The sequence below is a fragment of the Asterias rubens genome, chromosome 7 (assembly GCF_902459465.1).
Source record: "Asterias rubens chromosome 7, eAstRub1.3, whole genome shotgun sequence".
Classification (NCBI taxonomy): domain Eukaryota; kingdom Metazoa; phylum Echinodermata; class Asteroidea; order Forcipulatida; family Asteriidae; genus Asterias; species Asterias rubens.
The window spans coordinates 13,062,184-13,087,416 of record NC_047068.1 but is presented as its reverse complement, the minus strand read 5'-3'; the positions used below and the strand labels follow the sequence as shown (position 1 = coordinate 13,087,416).

Genomic DNA, 25,233 nt, shown 5'->3' with positions numbered 1-25,233 from the left:
ACGCTACTTGAGGTAAAATCCATTTGAAAATATTAAATTGTAAATAAGCAAACCATAAAGTATGTTTTGATTTAATACACTTTCCCTGAAAATTGAAACAAAATTACACCATAAAAAAATTATGGCCTTTTTTACTGTGCCAATGGGCATTGTAATTAAAGGCTAGACCTTTTTTTTTTAGGGTTATTTCAAACAACTAACTTATTCCTGTCAAATCTGCATTCATTACTTTGATAATAAAATGTTTGATATTGGAGTATTAAATACTTAATTTAGATATGCTAAATTAATATTTACATCTTCCTAAGATCAGCATTGAATCAATTTTGAATGCAGCTGATTTTTAACTGAGCATAAATGAAAGCAAGTCCTTGAAATTGCAAACAATTAATATGGTATTATACAAAACAAAATCTTAGCATCTAGCTGTAACTCTCGCTCTTTTGTAGGAAAACAAAATCAACACTACTCTTTGCTTTTCTGAAAGTAATCTGAGATAAGCTGCAATCAAAATTTCCCCGTCCGATCAACATTCCTTTGATAGTGAATGTTTTGATTTAGGAGTATTAAATACATAATTTAGACAATGCAGCTAAATTAATATTTACACTCCTAAAATGAGCATTACATCAAAGATGAATGTAGGTATGGTACAAACAAAAGCAAGCCCTCTAAATTATTTTAATTGCGAATTACTTTCCAAAAATAAGTCAAATTGTTCGCGCTGCGAAAGACACAGAAAGACACAAGAAGAAGAGGACAAAGAAGAAGAGAAAGACAGAGGGGGGGGGGAGCAAGTTGTCTTCATCTTGAGAAAGCAGAGAGGTCAGCCATGAGAAACAGTGATATTAGGTTTGTATGAGTGGTAAGATAGTCTTGGCCTAGAGTAATGGTAGTCTTGGCCTAGGTAGATTAACAATCGTTTTTTCCCCAGCAATTATTAACAATCGTTTTTTCCCCAGCAATATTAACAATCGTTTTTCCCCCAGCAATATTAACAATCGTTTTTTCCCCCAGCAATATTAACAATCGTTTTTTCCCCCAGCAATATTAACAATCGTTTTTTTCCCCAGCAATATTAACAATCGTTTTTTTCCCCAGCAATATTAACAATCGTTTTTTTCCCCAGCAATATTAACAATCGTTTTTTTCCCCAGCAATATTAACAATCGTTTTTTTCCCCAGCAATATTAACAATCGTTTTTCCCCCAGCAATATTAACAATCGTTTTTTCCCCAGCAATATTAACAATCGTTTTTCCCAGCAATATTAACAATCGTTTTTTCCCCAGCAATATTAACAATCGTTTTTCCCCAGCAATATTAACAATCGTTTTTTCCCCAGCTATGTTAACAATCGTTTTTTCTCCCCAGCTATGTTAACAATCGGTTTTTTCCCCAGCAATATTAACAATCGTTTTTTCTCAAGCAATATTAACAATCGTTTTTTCTCAAGCAATATTAACAATCGTTTTTTCCCCCAGCAATATTAACAATCGTTTTTTCCCCAGCAATATTAACAATCGTTTTTCCAACAGCAATATTAACAATCGTTTTTCCCACAGCGATATTAACAATCGTTTTTCCCACAGCGATATTAACAATCGTTTTTTCCCCAGCAATATTAACAATCGTTTTTTCCCCAGCAATATTAACAATCGTTTTTTTCCCCAGCAATATTAACAATCGGTTTTTTTCCCCGGCAATATTAACAATCGTTTTTTTCCCCAGCAATATTAACAATCGTTTTTTCCCCAGCAACAATATTTTTTTCCAGCATTAACAATCGTTTTTTCCCAGCAGCCCCTATGAACAATTTCCCCACAATAACTTTTTACTTGTTTTTGTTTTCCACAGTCTGTTCTACAGTAGATGCTAGCGACGGTACACTGGAACTCATGGGTTGCTAGGTGACAGGTATAGGGTGTTAAGGTAGTCTAATAATACATCCAAGTTTGACTTGATGTTATCACAAATAATAACCTTTGTTTAGAACTTTTCTTCCAAGTATGCAGATTGTGTTCCCTCTGAAGATGATGAGCTAGTTAATGTGAACTGACAACTTCTTCAAGCAGGACTAAGTTGGATGTCCCTGGCGAGTGAGCAGATGTCAGTGAGTTCAAGTGTTTGCAGACAAAGTTCCAGTATCGGGTATAAGTATTTGGTATCTCGCACAAGAGATCCAATAAATGTTTCGGTCAATGGTCGGTGATCTACTACTCACAAACTCAACCGAAACAGTTATTGGTTACGACCGCTAAAATGTACCCCTGTAATTTGTTTTCTTCTGTGTCCCTGTTCTGTCTAAAGCAGATGTATTTGTCGCAGCCCTGGGGTACTGATGATAGTTTGGTAAAAAAGTTCATCAATGTGACAAGGCTAATTTCAGATTGATCCGGGCCCGATTTCATACAGCTGCTTAAGCACAAAAAAGTAGCTAAGCACAACAAAATTGTGCTTACCAGAATAATGTTACAAGCCAAACGACCACTCCATGTGTACATATTTTGACCAGTCGTCTGCCTAAGCATAAAATTGTTAAGCACTATTTTCAGCACCGTTTTCTGACCCTGATTTGATCCCAAGTACATTAGTATAAAAATGGCTATTATATTAGACCCAGTTATGATGGTGCAATTCCAGAAAAGATGACTATTCTTCACAAACCGATCTAAATATACTACTGGGTACTTTTTCAACCTTACTTAGCTATATGCAGCACACCAAGCTAAACCAATCACACGAACCATCTCTGCTCTGGCACACATTTACTCCTGATGAAGGGTCATGCCTGGGATTTGAATCCAACCCGTCTCATTAATTTATCATCTTTGAGTCATGCACTTAAACGCTCGACCATCACAATAACTGTTAACCTTTCTGTACATTTTTTCTTCTAGATTATGTTTCTTCTGAAGTTGATGAAGTAGTCTTGACTGAAGTCTCCATCCGAGATGATCTACCAGCAAAGAATGAGACCGTACTTGTATCGAGGCATGTAAGTTATGCGTATAAATATTCTACATACTCAAAGAACAATTTCTCTACCGTTTAGAGGATGTTATCGTGGAACAAACTCTGATAATTGTTGTTTTGGAAATCCAAATTAAACAAGCATCGACACTTATATGTAATAGCTTTTGACTCGCTCGAACTAATTGGATTTAGACATTAGTTTAAGAGATTCAAAAGCTATTACATTGTGTCAAAGCTTTTTTATTTTGTCTTTGAATTATTAGAGTTTGTTCCACGATCCTCCAAATGATGGCTTAAATTGTTAATTGAGTACAGGTTTTTGATTGTTCACTGATGCATCAACTGCAAGCACGTGCCCCTGTGCCCAAAATGCCCCTTTAGTGATAAACTGATTGGAGTTAAGATTGTCAGATTCCCTGTATCCACAACGACACATAGTGTTAATTCTCAATTTATCAAAAAAGGGATCAGACTATTTCCCCTTCCAGCTTCAGTTTGGTTACGATGGTTAATAAAAAAAAAATTTCTGCACCACGATGACAGTTTACTAAGATTATTCCTTGTAACTTATGGGATGGTATACATTTGGTTATAAAAAAAAACACTTGGTAAGAAACACAACAGCTTTTGGATATAGTATACTGCATTTTGGTAAACTTTTCACTTTGAAATAATGCAGTACTGCAAAAATTGAATCTAAGAAGCATTACCAACAGAAACGTGTTTTTTTTCGGTTTGTGTATCACAATTGCAAATTAGTATTCCTGCGTGGACATAACCGCTCCAGATTTTCGGCAATATCTGAAAACGCTACTATCTTTTGAAATTAAATTTTCAGGTTTTTGTTGCTGTTATATATCTACAAATCTACGGCATTGAAACAAACAGTCGGTTCAAACTTTAAGTGATAACGGGTTTTTTTCTTTCTCCTGCAGTCTCTTTGATGTCGAGGCTAACACTGATGAGAGGAAGGATTTGATGGGCTGACCTGTTTTGTACTCCAGACACTCGGCAACCACCCGATGACGAAGGACTTGCTCAAGTTTAGCCATGTACTCAACAACGAGGAACTTGTACACAAGTCCACTCCAGGAGGGATCGTCTAGATAGTTTTATGTTTACTCAATAGTCTTTAAAGACACTGGACACATTTGGTAACTCTCAAAGATCAGTATTTTTGCTTGTTTTTCCCAACATTATGCTTAAAAAAGTCTGCGATAATTTTTACTCAATTGGTCATCAAAGTTGCAGGCCAATAATGAAATAATCCATGTTGCACAAACGTGTGTACTTTAAGATGCATAACAAATATTAAGTCTTCAGGTCTGAGGTCTTTTAATGCTCAAAAACTACGTTACTTCAGAGGGTGCCGTTACTCACAATGTTTAAGTCCTCCATTGCATGCTCGTTACCAAGTATTCTCACAATTATTTGGAGTAATTACCAAGTGTCCAGGGCCTTTAAAGCTTACCTTTTTGTTAACTTTTGTTATAACAACATTTAGTAATTACCTAAAGTACCAATCAAACCCCGGGTTCAATTTCATAGAGTTGCTTAGCACAAATATTTGCTTAGCATGAAATTTCTTCCTTGATAACGACAGGATAACCAACCAAATTTCTACGCGATTTTTCAGGATAAACAAACAACTGCTGGCTACCAGTAACAAGCAACATGCAACAAATGGAAATTTGGTTGTCAATCCTGTTTTTATCAACTTAAATAACATCTTCACTCGCCAAACCTTAGCACACCCCACACACCGCCCACAAAATTAATGTCAGTTTTTGTTTAGAAAACGGGCATTTTGTCTATCTAGCGTTTAAACATGTTTTGTATTACACACATTAATGTGTTGATTAATTGCCCCATGGCAGATATCTTAGTTCAAAATGCGCGCGTTGTCCTTTGAAATAAGTATAATAAATGTTTTGAAAAAGTGTTATGTATAAAAATTATTATTTAAAGTCGATGTATACGTTTGGTAATCACTCTTAAAACGAATGGCAATAAAAATTCATTGGTTAGTACCCTTTATCAGCGTTTGGTTGTATAACACTTTTTGAGAAACATTTCACTTCGGAGTAATGTGGTTATGTTAAAAGATGTTTTTCCCATCAAATTTGAATCTGAGAACCGTTACCGCGTAACGCTTCTTATGTTTTTTTTTTTTTAACTGGGAGTATTCTTCCTGTGTGGACGTAATTCTCTCCTTATTTTCTGCGATATCTCAAAAACACAACCACGCTTTGAAATGAAATGTTTATATCTTAGTTTTATTGTAGATATTTACATTTAAATATACCTTTATCATGGTGCAGCCATCTTGAATTGTTCTCATCGATATCAATGTAACCAAACCGAGGCTCGAAGAACAAAATAGTCTGGTTCCTCTTTGCAAAATGATTATTGGTATTCATTATTGTTATCCGATAAAATGAACATGACCAAGAAGGATACAGCATGATAAAGGTCCATAAGATTAAAATAATCAAATGGTTCAAAGCTTTAGTTCCAAAATAACCCTTTATGGTCTGTTTAACCCTTTGCACCTCTACAACTAGGCTATAGTCTTGTGCACATTTTAGAGCGAAAATTTAAAAGTGCACAATTTCAGCCTAAATTCGACAAGACCATAAGGCACTTTTAAATTTTTGCTCTAAAATGTGCACAAGACAATAGCCTTGTGTATTTCGCCAAATTCGATAAGACCCTTGTGTACAATTTCAGGCAAAAAGTACACAAGGCTATAGTTTGTGCATAAGTTCAGGCAAAATTCGATAAAAAAACAAGGCTATAGTCTTGTGCACATTTAAGAGCAACAATTGAAAAGTGCACAAATTCAGGCAAAATTCGATAAGTACATTAGGCTATATTTTGTCCACAATTTCAGGCAAAAGGTACACAAGGCTATAGTCTTGTGAACATTTTAGAGCAACAATTGAAAAGTGCACAATTTCAGGCAATATTCGATAGATACACATGGCTATAGTCTTGTGCACAATTTCAGGCCAAAAATACACAAGGTTATAGTCTTGTGAACATTTTAGAGCAAAAATTGAAAAGTGCACAATTTCAGGCAAAATTCGATAAGTAGACAAGGCTATAGTCTTGTGAACATTTAAGAGCAAAAATTGAAAAGTGCACAAATTCAGGCAAAATTCGATAAATACACAAGGCTATAGTCTTGTGCACAATTTCAGTCAAAAAGTACACAAGGCTATAGTCTTGTGAACATTTTAGAGCAAACATTGAAAAAGTACACAAGGCTATATATAGTCTTGTGAACATTTAAGAGCAAAAATTGAAAAGTGCACAAATTCAGGCAAAAGGTACACAAGGCTATAGTCTTGTGAACATTTTAGAGCAAAATTGAAAAGTGCACAATTTCAGGCAAAACTCGATAAATACACAAGACTGTAGTCTTGTGCACAATTTCAGGCAAAAAGTACACAAGGCTATAGTCTTGTGAACATTTTAGAGCAAAAATTGAAAAGTGCACAAATTCAGGCAAAATTCGATAAATACACAAGGCTATAGTCTTGTGCACAAATTCAGGCAAAAGGTTCACAAGGCTATAGTCTTGTGAACATTTAAGAGCAAAAATTGAAAAGTACACAGTCTTGTGAACATTTTAGAGCGAAAATTGAAAAGTGCACAATTTCAGGCAAAGTTCGATAAATACACAAGGCTATAGTCTTGTGCACAATTTAGAGCAAAAATTGAAAAGTGCACAAATTCAGGCAAAAAGTACACAAGGCTATAGTCTTGTGAACATTTTAGAGCGAAAATTGAAAGTGCACATTTTCAGGCAAAATTCGATAAATACACATGGCTATAGTCTTGTGCACAATTTCAGGCAAAACGTACACAAGCCTATAGTCTTGTGAACATTTAAGAGCAAAATATGAAAAATGCACAAATTCAGGCAAAATTCGATAAATACACAAGGCTATAGTCTTGTGCACAAGTTCAGGCAAAAGATACACAAGGCTATAGTCTTGTGACCATTTTAGAGCAAAAATTGAAAAGTGCACAATTTCAGGCAAAATTCGATAAATACACAAGGCTATAGCACATTTTAAAGCAAAAATTGAAAAGTGCACAATTTCAGGCAAAATTCGATAATACACAAGGCTATAGTCTTGTGCACAAGATCAGGCAAAATTCGATTAAAACACAAGGCTATAGTCTTGTGAACATTTTAGAGCAAAAATTGAAAAGTGCACAACTTCAGGCAAAATTCGATAAATACACAAGACTGTAGTCTTGTGCACAATTTCAGGCAAAAAGTACACAAGGCTATAGTCTTGTGAACATTTTAAAGCAAAAATTTAAAAAGTGCACAAATTCAGGCAAAAAGTACACAAGGCTATAGTCTTGTGCACATTTTAGAGCAAAAATTGAAAAGTGCAGAATTTCAGGCAAAACTCGATAAATACACAAGACTGTAGTCTTGTGCACAATTTCAGGCAAAAAGTACACAAGGCTATAGTCTTGTGAACATTTTAGAGCAAAAATTTAAAAAGTGCACAAATTCAGGCAAAAGGTACACAAGGCTATAGTCTTGTGAACATTTAAGAGCAAAAATTGAAAAAGTACACAGTCTTGTGAACATTTTAGAGCGAAAATTGAAAAGTGCACAATTTCAGGCAAAGTTCGATAAATACACAAGGCTATAGTCTTGTGAACATTTTAGAGCAAAAATTTAAAAGTGCACAAATTCAGGCAAAATTCGATAAATACACAAGGCTATAGTCTTGTGTACATTTTAGAGCAAAAATTGAAAAAGTACACAAGGCTATATATAGTCTTGTGAACATTTTAGAGCAAAAATTTAGGCCTTGTGTATTTATCGAATTTTGCCTGAAGTTGTGCACTTTTCAATTTTCGCTCTAAATGTGCACAAGACTATAGCCTAATGTACTTATCGAATTTTGCCTGAAATTGTGCACTTTCAATTTTCGCTCTAAATGTGCACAAGACTATAACCTTGTGTATTTTTTGCCTGAAATTGTGCACAAGACTATAGCCATGTGTATCTATCGAATATTGCCTGAAATTGTGCACTTTTCAATTTTCACTCTAAAATGTTCACAGGACTATAAGCCTTGTGTACCTTTTGCCTGAATTTGTGCACTTTTAAATTTTTGCTCTAAAATGTTCACAAGACTGTGTACTTTTTCAATTTTTGCTCTTAAATGTTCACAAGACTATAGCCTTGTGTAATTTTTAGAGCGAAAATTGAAAGTGCACATTTTCAGGCAAAATTCGATACATACGCAAGGCTATAGTCTTGTGCACATTTTAGAGCAAAAATTGAAAAGTGCACAATTTCAGGCAAAATTCGATAAATACACATGGCTATAGTCTTGTGCACAATTTCAGGCAAAACGTACACAAGCCTATAGTCTTGTGAACATTTAAGAGCAAAATATGAAAAATGCACAAATTCAGGCAAAATTCGATAAATACACAAGGCTATAGTCTTGTGCACAAGTTCAGGCAAAAGATACACAAGGCTATAGTCTTGTGACCATTTTAGAGCAAAAATTGAAAAGTGCACAATTTCAGGCAAAATTCGATAAATACACAAGGCTATAGCACATTTTAAAGCAAAAATTGAAAAGTGCACAATTTCAGGCAAAATTCGATAATACACAAGGCTATAGTCTTGTGCACAAGATCAGGCAAAATTCGATTAAAACACAAGGCTATAGTCTTGTGAACATTTTAGAGCAAAAATTGAAAAGTGCACAACTTCAGGCAAAATTCGATAAATACACAAGACTGTAGTCTTGTGCACAATTTCAGGCAAAAAGTACACAAGGCTATAGTCTTGTGAACATTTTAAAGCAAAAATTTAAAAAGTGCACAAATTCAGGCAAAAAGTACACAAGGCTATAGTCTTGTGCACATTTTAGAGCAAAAATTGAAAAGTGCAGAATTTCAGGCAAAACTCGATAAATACACAAGACTGTAGTCTTGTGCACAATTTCAGGCAAAAAGTACACAAGGCTATAGTCTTGTGACCATTTTAGAGCAAAAATTTAAAAAGTGCACAAATTCAGGCAAAAGGTACACAAGGCTATAGTCTTGTGAACATTTAAGAGCAAAAATTGAAAAAGTACACAGTCTTGTGAACATTTTAGAGCGAAAATTGAAAAGTGCACAATTTCAGGCAAAGTTCGATAAATACACAAGGCTATAGTCTTGTGAACATTTTAGAGCAAAAATTTAAAAGTGCACAAATTCAGGCAAAATTCGATAAATACACAAGGCTATAGTCTTGTGTACATTTTAGAGCAAAAATTGAAAAAGTACACAAGGCTATATATAGTCTTGTGAACATTTTAGAGCAAAAATTTAGGCCTTGTGTATTTATCGAATTTTGCCTGAAGTTGTGCACTTTTCAATTTTCGCTCTAAATGTGCACAAGACTATAGCCTAATGTACTTATCGAATTTTGCCTGAAATTGTGCACTTTCAATTTTCGCTCTAAATGTGCACAAGACTATAACCTTGTGTATTTTTTGCCTGAAATTGTGCACAAGACTATAGCCATGTGTATCTATCGAATATTGCCTGAAATTGTGCACTTTTCAATTTTCACTCTAAAATGTTCACAGGACTATAAGCCTTGTGTACCTTTTGCCTGAATTTGTGCACTTTTAAATTTTTGCTCTAAAATGTTCACAAGACTGTGTACTTTTTCAATTTTTGCTCTTAAATGTTCACAAGACTATAGCCTTGTGTACTTTTTGCCTGAAATTTTGCACAAGACTATAGCCTTGTGTATTTATCGAATTTTGCTTGAAATTGTGCACTTTTCAATTGTTGCTCTTAAATGTTCACAGGACCATATATAGCCTTGTGTACCTTTTGCCTGAAATTGTGGACAAAATATAGCCTAATGTACTTATCGAATTTTGCCTGAAATTGTGCACTTTCAATTTTCGCTCTAAATGTGCACAAGACTATAGCCTCGTGTACTTTTGCCTGAAATTGTGCACAAGACTATAGCCTTGTGTATTTATCGAATTTTGCCTGAATTTGTGCACTTTTAAATTTTTGCTCTAAAATGTTCACAAGACTATAGCCTTGTGTATTTATCGAATTTTGCCTGAAATTGTGCACTTTTAAACTTTTGCTCTAAAATGTTCACAAGACTATATATATAGCCTTGCGTATGTATCGAATTTTGCCTGAAATTGTGCACTTTCAATTTTCGCTCTAAATGTGCACAAGACTATAGCCTTGTGTACTTTTTGCCTGAAATTGTGCACAAGACTATAGCCTTGTGTATTTATCGAATTTTGCCTAAAGTTGTGCACTTTTCAATTTTTGCTCTAAAATGTTCACAAGACTATAGCCTTGTGTTTTAATCGAATTTTGCCTGAATTTGTGCACTTTTAAATTTTTGCTCTAAAATGTTCACAAGACTATAGCCTTGTGTATTTATCGAATTTTGCCTGAAATTGTGCACTTTTAAACTTTTGCTCTAAAATGTTCACAAGACTATATATATAGCCTTGCGTATGTATCGAATTTTGCCTGAAATTGTGCACTTTCAATTTTCGCTCTAAATGTGCACAAGACTATAGCCTTGTGTACTTTTTGCCTGAAATTGTGCACAAGACTATAGCCTTGTGTATTTATCGAATTTTGCCTAAAGTTGTGCACTTTTCAATTTTTGCTCTAAAATGTTCACAAGACTATAGCCTTGTGTTTTAATCGAATTTTGCCTGAATTTGTGCACTTTTAAATTTTTGCTCTAAAATGTTCACAAGACTGTGTACTTTTTCAATTTTTGCTCTTAAATGTTCACAAGACTATAGCCTTGTGTACTTTTTGCCTGAAATTTTGCACAAGACTATAGCCTTGTGTATTTATCGAATTTTGCTTGAAATTGTGCACTTTTCAATTGTTGCTCTTAAATGTTCACAGGACCATATATAGCCTTGTGTACCTTTTGCCTGAAATTGTGGACAAAATATAGCCTAATGTACTTATCGAATTTTGCCTGAAATTGTGCACTTTCAATTTTCGCTCTAAATGTGCACAAGACTATAGCCTCGTGTACTTCTGCCTGAAATTGTGCACAAGACTATAGCCTTGTGTATTTATCGAATTTTGCCTGAATTTGTGCACTTTTAAATTTTTGCTCTAAAATGTTCACAAGACTATAGCCTTGTGTATTTATCGAATTTTGCCTGAAATTGTGCACTTTTAAACTTTTGCTCTAAAATGTTCACAAGACTATATATATAGCCTTGCGTATGTATCGAATTTTGCCTGAAATTGTGCACTTTCAATTTTCGCTCTAAATGTGCACAAGACTATAGCCTTGTGTACTTTTTGCCTGAAATTGTGCACAAGACTATAGCCTTGTGTATTTATCGAATTTTGCCTAAAGTTGTGCACTTTTCAATTTTTGCTCTAAAATGTTCACAAGACTATAGCCTTGTGTTTTAATCGAATTTTGCCTGAATTTGTGCACTTTTAAATTTTTGCTCTAAAATGTGCACAAGACTATGGCCTTGTGTACCTTTTGCCTGAATTTGTGCACTTTTCAATTTTTGCTCTAAAATGTGCACAAGACTATAGCCTTGTGTACTTTTTGCCTGAAATTGTGCACAAGACTACAGTCTTGTGTATTTATCGAACTTTGCCTGAAATTGTGCACTTTTCAATTTTTGCTCTTAAATGTTCCACAAGACTATAGCCTTGTGTACCTTTTGCCTGAATTTGTGCACTTTTCAATTTTTGCTCTTAAATGTTCACAAGACTATAGCCTTGTGTACTTTTTGCCTGAAATTGTGCACAAGACTACAGTCTTGTGTATTTATCGAACTTTGCCTGAAATTGTGCACTTTTCAATTTTGCTCTAAAATGTGCACAAGACTATAGCCTTGTGTACCTTTTGCCTGAATTTGTGCACTTTTCAATTTTTGCTCTTAAATGTTCACAAGACTATATATAGCCTTGTGTACTTTTTCAATTTTTGCTCTAAAATGTGCACAAGACTATAGCCTTGCGTATGTATCGAATTTTGCCTGAAATTGTGCACTTTTCAATGTTTGCTCTAAAATGTGCTATAGCCTTGTGTATTTATCGAATTTTGCCTGAAATTGTGCACTTTTCAATTTTCGCTCTAAAATGTTCACAAGACTGTGCACTTTTCAATTTTTGCTCTAAAATGTGCACAAGACTATAGCCTTGTGTATTTATCGAATTTTGCCTGAATTTGTGCACTGTTCAATTTTTGCTCTAAATTGTGCACAAGACTATAGCCTTGTGTATTTATCGAACTTTGCCTGAAATTGTGCACTTTTCAATTTTCGCTCTAAAATGTTCACAAGACTGTGTACTTTTTCAATTTTTGCTCTTAAATGTTCACAAGACTATAGCCTTGTGTACTTTTTGCCTGAAATTGTGCACAAGACTACAGTCTTGTGTATTTATCGAATTTTGCCTGAAGTTGTGCACTTTTCAATTGTTGCTCTTAAATGTTCACAAGACTATAGCCTTGTGTACTTTTTGCCTGAAATTTTGCACAAGACTATAGCCTTGTGTATTTATCGAATTTTGCCTGAAATTGTGCACTTTTCAATTGTTGCTCTTAAATGTTCACAAGACTATAGCCTTGTGTACTTTTTGCCTGAAATTGTGCACAAGACTATAGCTTTGTGTATTTATCGAGTTTTGCCTGAAATTGTGCACTTTTCAATTGTTGCTCTTAAATGTTCACAAGACCATATATAGCCTTGTGTACCTTTTGCCTGAAATTGTGGACAAAATATAGCCTAATGTACTTATCGAATTTTGCCTGAAATTGTGCACTTTCAATTTTCGCTCTAAATGTGCACAAGACTATAGCCTCGTGTACTTTTGCCTGAAATTGTGCACAAGACTATAGCCTTGTGTATTTATCGAATTTTGCCTGAATTTGTGCACTTTTAAATTTTTGCTCTAAAATGTTCACAAGACTATAGCCTTGTGTATTTATCGAATTTTGCCTGAAATTGTGCACTTTTAAACTTTTGCTCTAAAATGTTCACAAGACTATATAGCCTTGCGTATGTATCGAATTTTGCCTGAAATTGTGCACTTTCAATTTTCGCTCTAAATGTGCACAAGACTATAGCCTTGTGTACTTTTTGCCTGAAATTGTGCACAAGACTATAGCCTTGTGTATTTATCGAATTTTGCCTGAATTTGTGCACTTTTCAATTTTTGCTCTAAAATGTGCACAAGACTATAGCCTTGTGTACTTTTTGCCTGAAATTGTGCACAAGACTACAGTCTTGTGTATTTATCGAACTTTGCCTGAAATTGTGCACTTTTCAATTTTTGCTCTTAAATGTTCCACAAGACTATAGCCTTGTGTACCTTTTGCCTGAATTTGAGCACTTTTCAATTTTTGCTCTTAAATGTTCACAAGACTATAGCCTTGTGTACTTTTTGCCTGAAATTGTGACCAAGACTACAGTCTTGTGTATTTATCGAACTTTGCCTGAAATTGTGCACTTTTCAATTTTGCTCTTAAATGTTCACAAGACTATATATAGCCTTGTGTACTTTTTCAATTTTTGCTCTAAAATGTGCACAAGACTATAGCCTTGCGTATGTATCGAATTTTGCCTGAAATTGTGCACTTTTCAATGTTTGCTCTAAAATGTGCTATAGCCTTGTGTATTTATCGAATTTTGCCTGAAATTGTGCACTTTTCAATTTTCGCTCTAAAATGTTCACAAGACTGTGCACTTTTCAATTTTTGCTCTAAAATGTGCACAAGACTATAGCCTTGTGTACCTTTTGCCTGAATTTGTGCACTTTTAAACTTTTGCTCTAAAATGTTCACAAGACTATATAGCCTTGCGTATGTATCGAATTTTGCCTGAAATTGTGCACTTTCAATTTTCGCTCTAAATGTGCACAAGACTATAGCCTTGTGTACTTTTTGCCTGAAATTGTGCACAAGACTATAGCCTTGTGTATTTATCGAATTTTGCCTAAAGTTGTGCACTTTTCAATTTTTGCTCTAAAATGTTCACAAGACTATAGCCTTGTGTTTTAATCGAATTTTGCCTGAATTTGTGCACTTTTAAATGTTTGCTCTAAAATGTGCACAAGACTATGGCCTTGTGTACCTTTTGCCTGAATTTGTGCACTTTTCAATTTTTGCTCTAAAATGTGCACAAGACTATAGCCTTGTGTACTTTTTGCCTGAAATTGTGCACAAGACTACAGTCTTGTGTATTTATCGAACTTTGCCTGAAATTGTGCACTTTTCAATTTTTGCTCTTAAATGTTCCACAAGACTATAGCCTTGTGTACCTTTTGCCTGAATTTGAGCACTTTTCAATTTTTGCTCTTAAATGTTCACAAGACTATAGCCTTGTGTACTTTTTGCCTGAAATTGTGACCAAGACTACAGTCTTGTGTATTTATCGAACTTTGCCTGAAATTGTGCACTTTTCAATTTTGCTCTTAAATGTTCACAAGACTATATATAGCCTTGTGTACTTTTTCAATTTTTGCTCTAAAATGTGCACAAGACTATAGCCTTGCGTATGTATCGAATTTTGCCTGAAATTGTGCACTTTTCAATGTTTGCTCTAAAATGTGCTATAGCCTTGTGTATTTATCGAATTTTGCCTGAAATTGTGCACTTTTCAATTTTCGCTCTAAAATGTGCACAAGACTATAGCCTTGTGTACCTTTTGCCTGAATTTGTGCACTTTTCAATTTTTGCTCTAAATTGTGCACAAGACTATAGCCTTGTGTACCTTTTGCCTGAATTTGTGCACTTTTCAATTTTTGCTCTAAATTGTGCACAAGACTATAGCCTTGTGTATTTATCGAATTTTGCCTGAATTTGTGCACTTTTCAATTTTTGCTCTAAATTGTGCACAAGACTATAGCCTTGTGTATTTATCGAACTTTGCCTGAAATTGTGCACTTTTCAATTTTCGCTCTAAAATGTTCACAAGACTGTGTACTTTTTCAATTTTTGCTCTTAAATGTTCACAAGACTATAGCCTTGTGTACTTTTTGCCTGAAATTGTGCACAAGACTACAGTCTTGTGTATTTATCGAATTTTGCCTGAAGTTGTGCACTTTTCAATTTTTGCTCTAAAATGTTCACAAGACTATAGCCTTGTGTTTTAATCGAATTTTGCCTGATCTTGTGCACAAGACTATAGCCTTGTGTATTTATCGAATTTTGCCTAAAATTGTGCACTTTTCAATTTTTGCTCTAAAATGTGCTATAGCCTTGTGTATTTATCGAATTTTGCCTGAAATTGTGCACTTTTCAATTTTTGCTCTAAATTGTGCACAAGACTATAGCCTTGTGTATTTATCGAACTTTGCCTGAAATTGTGCACTTTTCAATTTTCGCTCTAAAATGTTCACAAGACTGTGTACTTTTTCAATTTTTGCTCTTAAATGTTCACAAGACTATAGCCTTGTGAACCTTTTGCCTGAATTTGTGCACAAGACTATAGCCATGTCTATTTATCGAGTTTTGCCTGAAATTGTGCACTTTTCAATTTTTGCTCTAAAATGTGCACAAGACTATAGCCTTGTGTACCTTTTGCCTGAATTTGTGCACTTTTCAATTTTTGCTCTTAAATGTTCACAAGACTATATATAGCCTTGTGTACTTTTTCAATTTTTGCTCTAAAATGTGCACAAGACTATAGCCATGCGTATGTATCGAATTTTGCCTGAAATTGTGCACTTTTCAATGTTTGCTCTAAAATGTGCTATAGCCTTGTGTATTTATCGAATTTTGCCTGAAATTGTGCACTTTTCAATTTTTGCTCTAAAATGGTCACAAGACTATAGCCTTGTGTAATTTTTGACTGAAATTGTGCACAAGACTATAGCCTTGTGTATGTATCGAATTTTGCCTGAATTTGTGCACTTTTCAATTTTTAACTCTTAAATGTGCACAAGACTATAGCCTTGTGTTTTTATCGAATTTTGCCTGAACTTATGCACAAGACTATAGCCTTGTGTATTTATCGAATTTTGCCTGAAATTGTGCACTTTTCAATTTTTGCTCTAAAATGTGCTATAGCCTTGTGTATTTATCGAATTTTGCCTGAAATTGTGCACTTTTCAATTTTTGCTCTAAAATGGTCACAAGACTATAGCCTTGTGTACTTTTTGACTGAAATTGTGCACAAGACTATAGCCTTGCGTATGTATCGAATTTTGCCTGAATTTGTGCACTTTTCAATTTTTGCTCTTAAATGTTCACAAGACTATAGCCTTGTCTACTTATCGAATTTTGCCTGAAATTGTGAATTTTTCAATTTTTGCTCTAAAATGTTCACAAGACTATAGCCTTGTGTACGTTTTGCCTGAAATTGTGCACAAGACTACAGTCTTGTGTATTTATCGAACTTTGCCTGAAATTGTGCACTTTTCAATTTTTGCTCTAAAATGTTCACAAGACTGTGCACTTTTCAATTTTTGCTCTAAAATGTGCAATATAGCCTTGTGTACCTTTTGCCTGAATTTGTGCACTTTTCAATTTTTGCTCTAAATTGTGCACAAGACTATAGCCTTGTGTATTTATCGAATTTTGCCTGAAATTGTGCACTTTTCAATTTTTGCTCTAAAATGTGCACAAGACTATATAGCCTTGCGTATGTATCGAATTTTGCCTGAAATTGTGCACTTTCAATTTTCGCTCTAAAATGTTCACAAGACTATATAGCCTCGTGTACTTTTTGCCTGAAATTTTACATAATGTGTATTTATCGAATTTTGCCTGAATTTGTGCACTTTTCAATTTTTGCTATTAAATGTTAACAAGACTATAGCCTTGTGTACTTTTTGCCTGAAATTGTGCACAAGACTATAGCTATGTGTATTTATCGAATTTTGCCTAAAATTGTGCACTTTTCAATTGTTGCTCTTAAATGTGGACAAAATATAGCCTAATGTACTTATCGAATTTTGCCTGAATTTGTGCACTTTTAAATGGGTTATTTTGGAACTAAAGCTTTGAACCATTTGATTATTTTAATCTTATGGACCTTTATCATGCTGTATCCGCCTTGGTCATGTTCATTTTATCCGATAACAACAATGAATACCAATAATCATTTTGCAAAGAGGAACCAGACTATTTTGTTCTTCGAGCCTCGGTTTGGTTACATTGATATCGATGAGAACAATTCAAGATGGCTGCACCATGATAAAGGTATATTTAAATGTAAATATCTACAATAAAACTAAGATATAAACATTTCATTTCAAAGCGTGGTTGTGTTTTTGAGATATCGCAGAAAATAAGGAGAGAATTACGTCCACACAGGAAGAATACTCCCAGTTAAAAAAAAAAAAACATAAGAAGCGTTACGCGGTAACGGTTCTCAGATTCAAATTTGATGGGAAAAACATCTTTTAACATAACCACATTACTTCGAAGTGAAATGTTTCTCAAAAAGTGTTATACAACAAAACGCTGATAAAGGGTACTAACCAATGAATTTTTATTGCCATTCGTTTTAAGAGTGACTACCAAACGTATACATCGACTTTAAATAATAATTTTTTATACATAACACTTTTTCAAAACATTTATTATACTTATTTCAAAGGACAACGCGCGCATTTTGAACTAAGATATCTGCCATGGGGCAATTAATCAACACATTAATGTGTGTAATACAAAACATGTTTAAACGCTAGATAGACAAAATGCCCGTTTTCTAAACAAAAACTGACATTAATTTTGTGGGCGGTGTGTGGGGTGTGCTAAGGTTTGGCGAGTGAAGATGTTACTTAAGTTGATAAAAACAGGATTGACAACCAAATTTTCATTTGTTGCATGTTGCTTGTTACTGGTATCCAGCAGCTGTTTGTTTATCCTGAAAATCGCGTAGAAATTTGGTTGGTTATCCTGTCGGGATCAAGGAAGAAATTTCATGCTAAGCAAATATTTGTGCTAAGCAACTCTATGAAATTAAACCCAGGGTTTGATGGGTACTTTAGGTAATTACTAAATGTTGTTATAACAAAAGTTAACAAAAAGGTAAGCTTTAAAGGCACTGGACACTTGGTAATTACTCAAAATAATTGTGAGAATACTTGGTAACGAGCATGCAATGGAGGACTTAAACATTGTGAGTAACGGCACCCTCTAAAGTAACGTAGTTTTTGAGCATATTAAAAGACCTCAGACCTGAAGTCTTAATATTTTTTATGCATCTTAAAGTACACACGTTTGTGCAACATGGATTATTTCATTATTGGCCTGCAACTTTGATGACCAATTGAGTCAAAATTATCGCAGACTTTTTTAAGCATAATGTTGGGAAGAACAAGCAAAAATACTGATCTTTGAGAGTTACCAAATGTGTCCAGTGTCTTTAAAGACTATTGAGTAAACATAAAACTATCTAGACGATCCCCCCTGGAGTGGACTTGTGTACAAGTTCATCGTTGTTGAGTACATGGCTAAACTTGAGCAAGTCCTTCGTCATCGGGTGGTTGCCGAGTGTCTGGAGTACAAAACAGGTCAGCCCATCAAATCCTTCCTCTCATCAGTGTTAGCCTCGACATCAAAGAGACTGCAGGAGAAAGAAAAAAACCCGTTATCACTTAAAGTTTGAACCGACTGTTTGTTTCAATGCCGTAGATTTGTAGATATATAACAGCAACAAAAACCTGAAAATTTAATTTCAAAAGATAGTAGCGTTTTCAGATATTGCCGAAAATCTGGAGCGGTTATGTCCACGCAGGAATACTAATTTGCAATTGTGATACACAAACCGAAAAAAACACGTTTCTGTTGGTTTCTTTTTTGTATAACCAAATGTATACCATCCCATAAGTTACAAGGAATAATCTTAGTAAACTGTCATCGTGGTGCAGGATTTTTTCTTTCATTAACCATCGTAACCAAACTGAAGCTGGAAGGGGAAATAGTCTGATCCCTTTTTTGATAAATTGAGAATTAACACTATGTGTCGTTGTGGATACAGGGAATCTGACAATCAGTTTATCACTACAGGGGAATTTGGGGCACAGGGGCACGTGCTTGCAGTTGATGCATCAGTGAACAATCAAGGATCGTGGAACAAACTCTAATAATTCAAAGACAAAATAAAAAAGCTTTGACACAATGTAATAGCTTTTGAATCTCTTAAACTAATGTCTAAATCCAATTAGTTCGAGCGAATCAAAAGCTATTACATAAGTGTCGATGCTTGTTTAATTTGGATTTCCAAAACAACAATTATCAGAGTTTGTTCCACGATAAGATCCTCTAAACGGTAGGGAAATTGTTCTTTGAGTAAGTAGATTATTAATACGCATAACTTACATGCCTCGATACAAGTATGGTCTCATTCTTTGCTGGTAGATCATCTCGGATGGAGACTTCAGTCAAGACTACTTCATCAACTTCAGAAGAAACATAATCTAGAAGAAAAAAATGTATCCACAGAAAGGTTAGCAGTTATTGTGATGGTCGAGCGTTTAAGTGCATGACTCGTAGATGATAAATTAATGAGACGGGTTGGATTCAAATCCCAGGCATGACCCTTCATCAGGAGTAAATGTGTGCCAGAGCAGAGATGGTTCGTGTGATTGGTTTAGCTTGGTGTGCTGCATATAGCTAAGTAAGGTTGAAAAAGTACCCAGTAGTATATTTAGATCGGTTTGTGAAGAATAGTCATCTTTTCTGGAATTGCACCATCATAACTGGGTCTAATATAATAGCCATTTTTATACTTGTGTACGTGGGATCAAATCAGAGTCAGAAAACGGTGCAGAAAATAGTGCTTAACAATTTTATGCTTAGCATAAATAGGCAGACGACTGGTCAAAATATGTACACATGGAGTGGTCGTTTGGCTTGTAACATTATTCTGGTAAGCACAATTTTGTTGTGCTTAGCTACTTTTTTGTGCTTAAGCAGCTGTATGAAATCGGGCCCGGATCAATCTGAAATTAGCCTTGTCACATTGATGAACTTTTTTACCAAACTATCATCAGTACCCCAGGGCTGCGACAAATACATCTGCTTTAGACAGAACAGGGACACAGAAGAAAACAAATTACAGGGGTACATTTTAGCGGTCGTAACCAATAACTGTTTCGGTTGAGTTTGTGAGTAGTAGATCACCGACCATTGACCGAAACATTTATTGGATCTCTTGTGGGAGATACCAAATACTTATACCCGATACTGGAACTTTGACTGAACTTTGTCTGCAAACACTTGAACTCACTGACATCTGCTCACTCGCCAGGGACATCCAACTTAGTCCTGCTTGAAGAAGTTGTCAGTTCACATTAACTAGCTCATCTTCAGAGGGAACACAATCTGCATACTTGGAAGAAAAGTTCTAAACAAAGGTTATCATTTGTGATTACATTAAGTCAAACTTGGATGTATTATTAGACTACCTCAACACCCTATACCTGTCACCTAGCAACCCATGAGTTCTAGTGTACCGTCGCTAGCATCTACTGTAGAACAGACTGTGGAAAACAAAAACAGGTAAAAAGTTATTGTGGGGAAATTGTTGATAGGGGCTGCTGGGAAAAAACTATTGTTAATGCTGGAAAAAACTATTGTTAGAGCTGCTGGGGAAAAAACGATTGTTAATATTGCTGGGGAAAAAAACGATTGTTAATATTGCTAGGGAAGAAAACGATTGTTAATATTGCTGGGGAAAAAAACGATTGTTAATATTGCTGGGGGAAAAACGATTGTTAATCTTGCTGTGGGAAAAACGATTGTTAATATTGCTGTGGGAAAAAAACGATTGTTAATATTGCTGTGGGAAAAAAACGATTGTTAATATTGCTGGGGAAAAAAACGATTGTTAATATTGCTGGGGAAAAAAACGATTGTTAATATTGCTGGGGAAAAAAACGATTGTTAATATTGCTGGGGAAAAAAACGATTGTTAATATTGCTGGGGAAAAAAACGATTGTTAATATTGCTAGGGAAAAAAACGATTGTTAATATTGCTGGGGGAAAAAACGGATGTTAATATTGCTGGGGAAAAAACGGATGTTAATATTGCTGGGGAAAAAAACGATTGTTAATATTGCTGGGGAAAAAAACGATTGTTAACAATGCTGGGGAAAAAAACGATTGTTAACATTGCTGGGGAAAAAACGATTGTTAATATTGGTGGGGAAAACGATTTTTAATATTGCTGCGGAAAAACGATTGTTAATATTACTGGGGTAAAAACGATTGTTAATATTGCTGGGAAAAAACGATTGTTAATATTGCTGGGGAAAAAACGATTGTTAATATTGCTGGGGAAAAAAACGATTGTTAACATTGCTAGGGAAAAAACGATTGTTAATATTGCTGGGGGAAAACGATTGTTAATATTGCTGGTAAAAAACGATTGTTAATATTGCTGGGGGAAAACGATTGTTAATATTGCTGGGGGAAAACGATTGTTAATATTGCTGGGGAAAAAACGATTGTTAATAATTGCTGGGGAAAAAACGTTTGTTAATAATTGCTGGGGAAAAAAACGATTGTTAATCTACCTAGGCCAAGACTATCATTACTCTAGGCCAAGACTATCATTGCTCTAGGCCTACACTATCTTACCACCAATACAAACCTAGTATCACTGTTTCTCATGGCTGACCTCTCTGCTTTCTCAAGATGAAGACAACTTGCTCCCCCCCTCTGTCTTTCTCTTCTTCTTTGCCCTTCTTGTGTCTTTCTGTGTCTTTCGCAGCGCGAACAATTTGACTTATTTTTGGAAAGTAATTCGCAATTAAAATAATTTAGAGGGCTTGCTTTTGTTTGTACCATACCTACATTCATCTTTGATGTAATGCTCATTTTAGGAGTGTAAATACTAATTTAGCTGCATTGTCTAAATTATGTATTTAATACTCCTAAATCAAAACATTCACTATCAAATGAATGTTGATCGGACGGGGAAATTTTGATTGCAGCTTATCTCAGATTACTTTCAGATAAGCAAAGAGTAGTGTTGACTTTTTTTCCTACAAAAGAGCGAGAGTTACAGCTAGATGCTAAGATTTTGTTTTGTATATTACCATACTAATTGTTTGCAATTTCAAGGACTTGCTTTCATTTATGCTCAGTTAAAAATCAGCTGCATTCAAAATTGATTCAATGTTGATGTTAGGAAGATGTAAATATTAATTTAGCATATCTAAATTAAGTATTTAATACTCCCATATCAAACATTTTATTATCAAAGTAATGAATGCAGATTTGACAGGAATAAGTTAGTTGTTTGAGATAACCCTAAAAAAAGGTCTAGCCTTTAATTACAATGCCCATTGGCACAGTAAAAAAGGACATAATTTTTTTATGGTGTAATTTTGTTTTATTTTTCAGGGAAAGTGTATTAAATCAAAACATACTTTATGGTTTGCTTATTTACAATTTAATATTTTCAAATGGATTTTACCTCAAGTAGCGTGTTAGTTGTTTAGTGGTATTTGGTACTTAAGGTTATGCTTGAAATATAATATCATGACAATTGTGACTAAATAATAATCAAACCATATTATTTTATATTAGTTTATTAACCCTATCAAGTTTATCTCTTATATGGATTACATCAAGTAAGTGACCATTTATTAAATTGTAGTGGTTAGCCCTATATGACACTGAACGTTATGACAATTACATTATAACTAAATATGACAACTGACGACTTGAAGTTTCAGCACCAATGGAAAGTTCCAGAAAGATTGATAGTCTTCTAACTAAAAAGCATCATTGGCTTCGACCAATATGCAAATCAAGAAAAAGCCCCGAGACCGAGTGACTTCACCTTAAAAACTTTTCGTTTAGGACAACATCAACAAGTTTCTGGAACATCTTGTAGTGGGCATGGGAGTTACAACAGGGGTGGGACTCTGCAAGAGAACGGGTTAGATCTTCGCTACCTTTCGCAGTCTTCACTCTTGTTTCTCTGTCTTGTCTCCTTTGACAAACTTGCAAAATCCGACCTCCTTTATTTTTTGGTGTGAAAATGCTTATTTTTTTGTTTTTCTTCTTGATAGGTCAAACTTTAACGCAGTGCGCCTTTTTGGACTTGACTGCCATCTAAATAATGCCCTAATGAATTAATCTGATGGTATTTCTATAATACTGTATATCTGATGAGGTTTCTTTAATATTCTACCTGATGAGGTTTCTTTAATTTCTTTAATTTGATAAAGGTTTCTTCATTGTTCTATCTGAGGAAGTTTCTTTAATATTCTCCATCTGATGAGGTTTCTTTAATATTCTAGGTTTCCTCAAATTTCCATCTGATATTGGTTTCTTCAAAGCTCTCTAATGAGGTTTCTGAGGTTTCTTCAATGTTCTATTTGATGAGGTTTCTTTAATATTCTATTTAGTGAGGTTTTTTTAAAGTTCTATCTGATAAGGTTTCTGTATCTTCTACCTGATGAGGTTTTTTATTGTTCTAGTTCTACATGACGAGGTTTACTTAATGTTCCATCTTATAAGGTCTGGTCAAGAGATTTCGTAAGGAAACGCAGTCCAAGTTTCATTAAGGAAGTGATTTCGCACTAGCTTCCTTAAAAGATGGAGGTCGGATAAAGCAATTTGCCCCTACCTTGATCCTTTGGCGACTCTTCGTCAGGATCCATAGACAAACAGCACACACACAGCTTCCACACAATCCATAGACATTCAGCTAACTCTGGTTACAGTTTTTAAATACGTTCCGCTAACTCTGGTTACAGTTTTTAATGTTTGTAGTCGGCAGTGAGTTCGCCTCACTAAGCAGTGGCTTCAATGGCTCTTGATTCTTGGCAGATTCTTGCAGAAACCTGTATAGTAAAATAATTGTTGGAAGAAAATGGTAAAACCTGTTAAGTATCATACTAACTTTATCCTCACGTAATTTATTAATTTTGGGGATAGCTTTTTGTATGGCGCCACCACCTTTTCACTCATTTTTACAAAAAGGGATATCTCATTGAGGTAAATTAAATACTATATTATTTCATATCGAATGAAAAAGTGGTGGCGCCATACGGAAATTTTTCCAAATAATCTATTTGTGCATTTCAAAATTGGCCCAACATGTTTGCATTTAGACAAGTCAATAATCATTGAAGTCAAAATATTCTCTACCTTCTCCTGCCCGAGTGCTTAAAAACTCTTATCAAAAATAGTGATCAATTTACCTGCAAAGTTCATACCAAGCGACGTCCAGTCCCTAGCCTCCAGTATATGCACGGGTCAATTATTTAATATGGCCATGCTTTGTTCACACATTCAGTGCTTTAAAAAAAGTGGCAAATTTATTGCAAAATTCATAAACAAAAGCGCCGTCCGAATCCCACAACCACCAGCCTGCAGTCCAGTTGTAGAAATGGCCATGCTGTGCTCATTGCAGTGCCTTGAAACGATGCAGAAAACTCCTCACTGGCACAACAAAGGGCCATGTTCACGTGGCTTTTTTTAGTGCTTCATAAAAAACATTGCGGAAAAACTCGTTATCTACACAATAGAAAAGGAATCTTTAGAAATTTGGATGATCAACTTTACAATTTGCTCCTCCAGCAGTCACGTATGGTTACCACTGTCTACACAATAAGGTGCTTACATGTTTTACTGTTCAATTTGTATGTGAAGCATTCCTGCACGAAAACAGTTACGTAATCATTATTACCATGGCTTTCTGTCTGCCGAGAACTAGGTCAACGAGGCCTTTTCGTACAGCAGCTCTTTTTCCCCAACTTAATCCGCTCAGAAAAGTCCCGGGTCAGAATAAATCTAGATACTAGGCCCCGGGGTCTGGCCAATTCCTGTGAATATCTGTCAAGATTGCTCAAAAACGGGTCAAACTAACGCAGAATTAGACTTTATCTACAATTGTTAACGCAGTTTTTTTCCGGGCAGCCAATTATTTAAAGTGTATAGCTCTTCATGTAACTCCTGCCTGACATGTATTGTAGGATGCTTCCAAACCCTACAATTAGCCTGTTGCAAGAGGAATATAAAATAATATCTTCAGATTAGCCTGGCTGTTTCACATCTTTTGTTTTCTTCCCATTAAACCCCTTTAAAACTACATTATAGGTAGAGTTCAAAGGCAAAAAAAGTAATAGAAAACCGACAAGGGGTAGTATAGGGCTTAGCGCTAAATCCAGCGTTTTTATCAAACTGTTGTGAAATATTAATATTATTGTTTAGGTCAAATGTTGAACAAATCACAAGCGGTAAGCCTTAGCCCAGTGTTTTTATCA

The 25,233-nt window shown here is 34.9% G+C and overlaps 2 long non-coding RNA genes across 2 annotated transcripts; one reads left to right on the top strand and one right to left on the bottom strand.

Moving 5' to 3' along the window:
- Positions 1–1,702: 1,702 nt before the first annotated feature.
- Positions 1,703–4,269, top strand: LOC117292967. The gene is made up of 3 exons (XR_004519342.1): positions 1,703–2,112; positions 2,900–2,997; positions 3,911–4,269. It is a non-coding gene; the product is annotated as an uncharacterized LOC117292967 (long non-coding RNA).
- A 14,178-nt stretch (positions 4,270–18,447) lies between these two features.
- On the bottom strand, positions 18,448–20,308 carry LOC117292873. The gene is made up of 3 exons (XR_004519329.1): positions 20,188–20,308; positions 19,327–19,424; positions 18,448–18,571 (listed from the first exon to the last, which is right to left on the bottom strand). It is a non-coding gene; the product is annotated as an uncharacterized LOC117292873 (long non-coding RNA).
- Between the last annotated feature and the right edge of the window lie 4,925 nt (positions 20,309–25,233).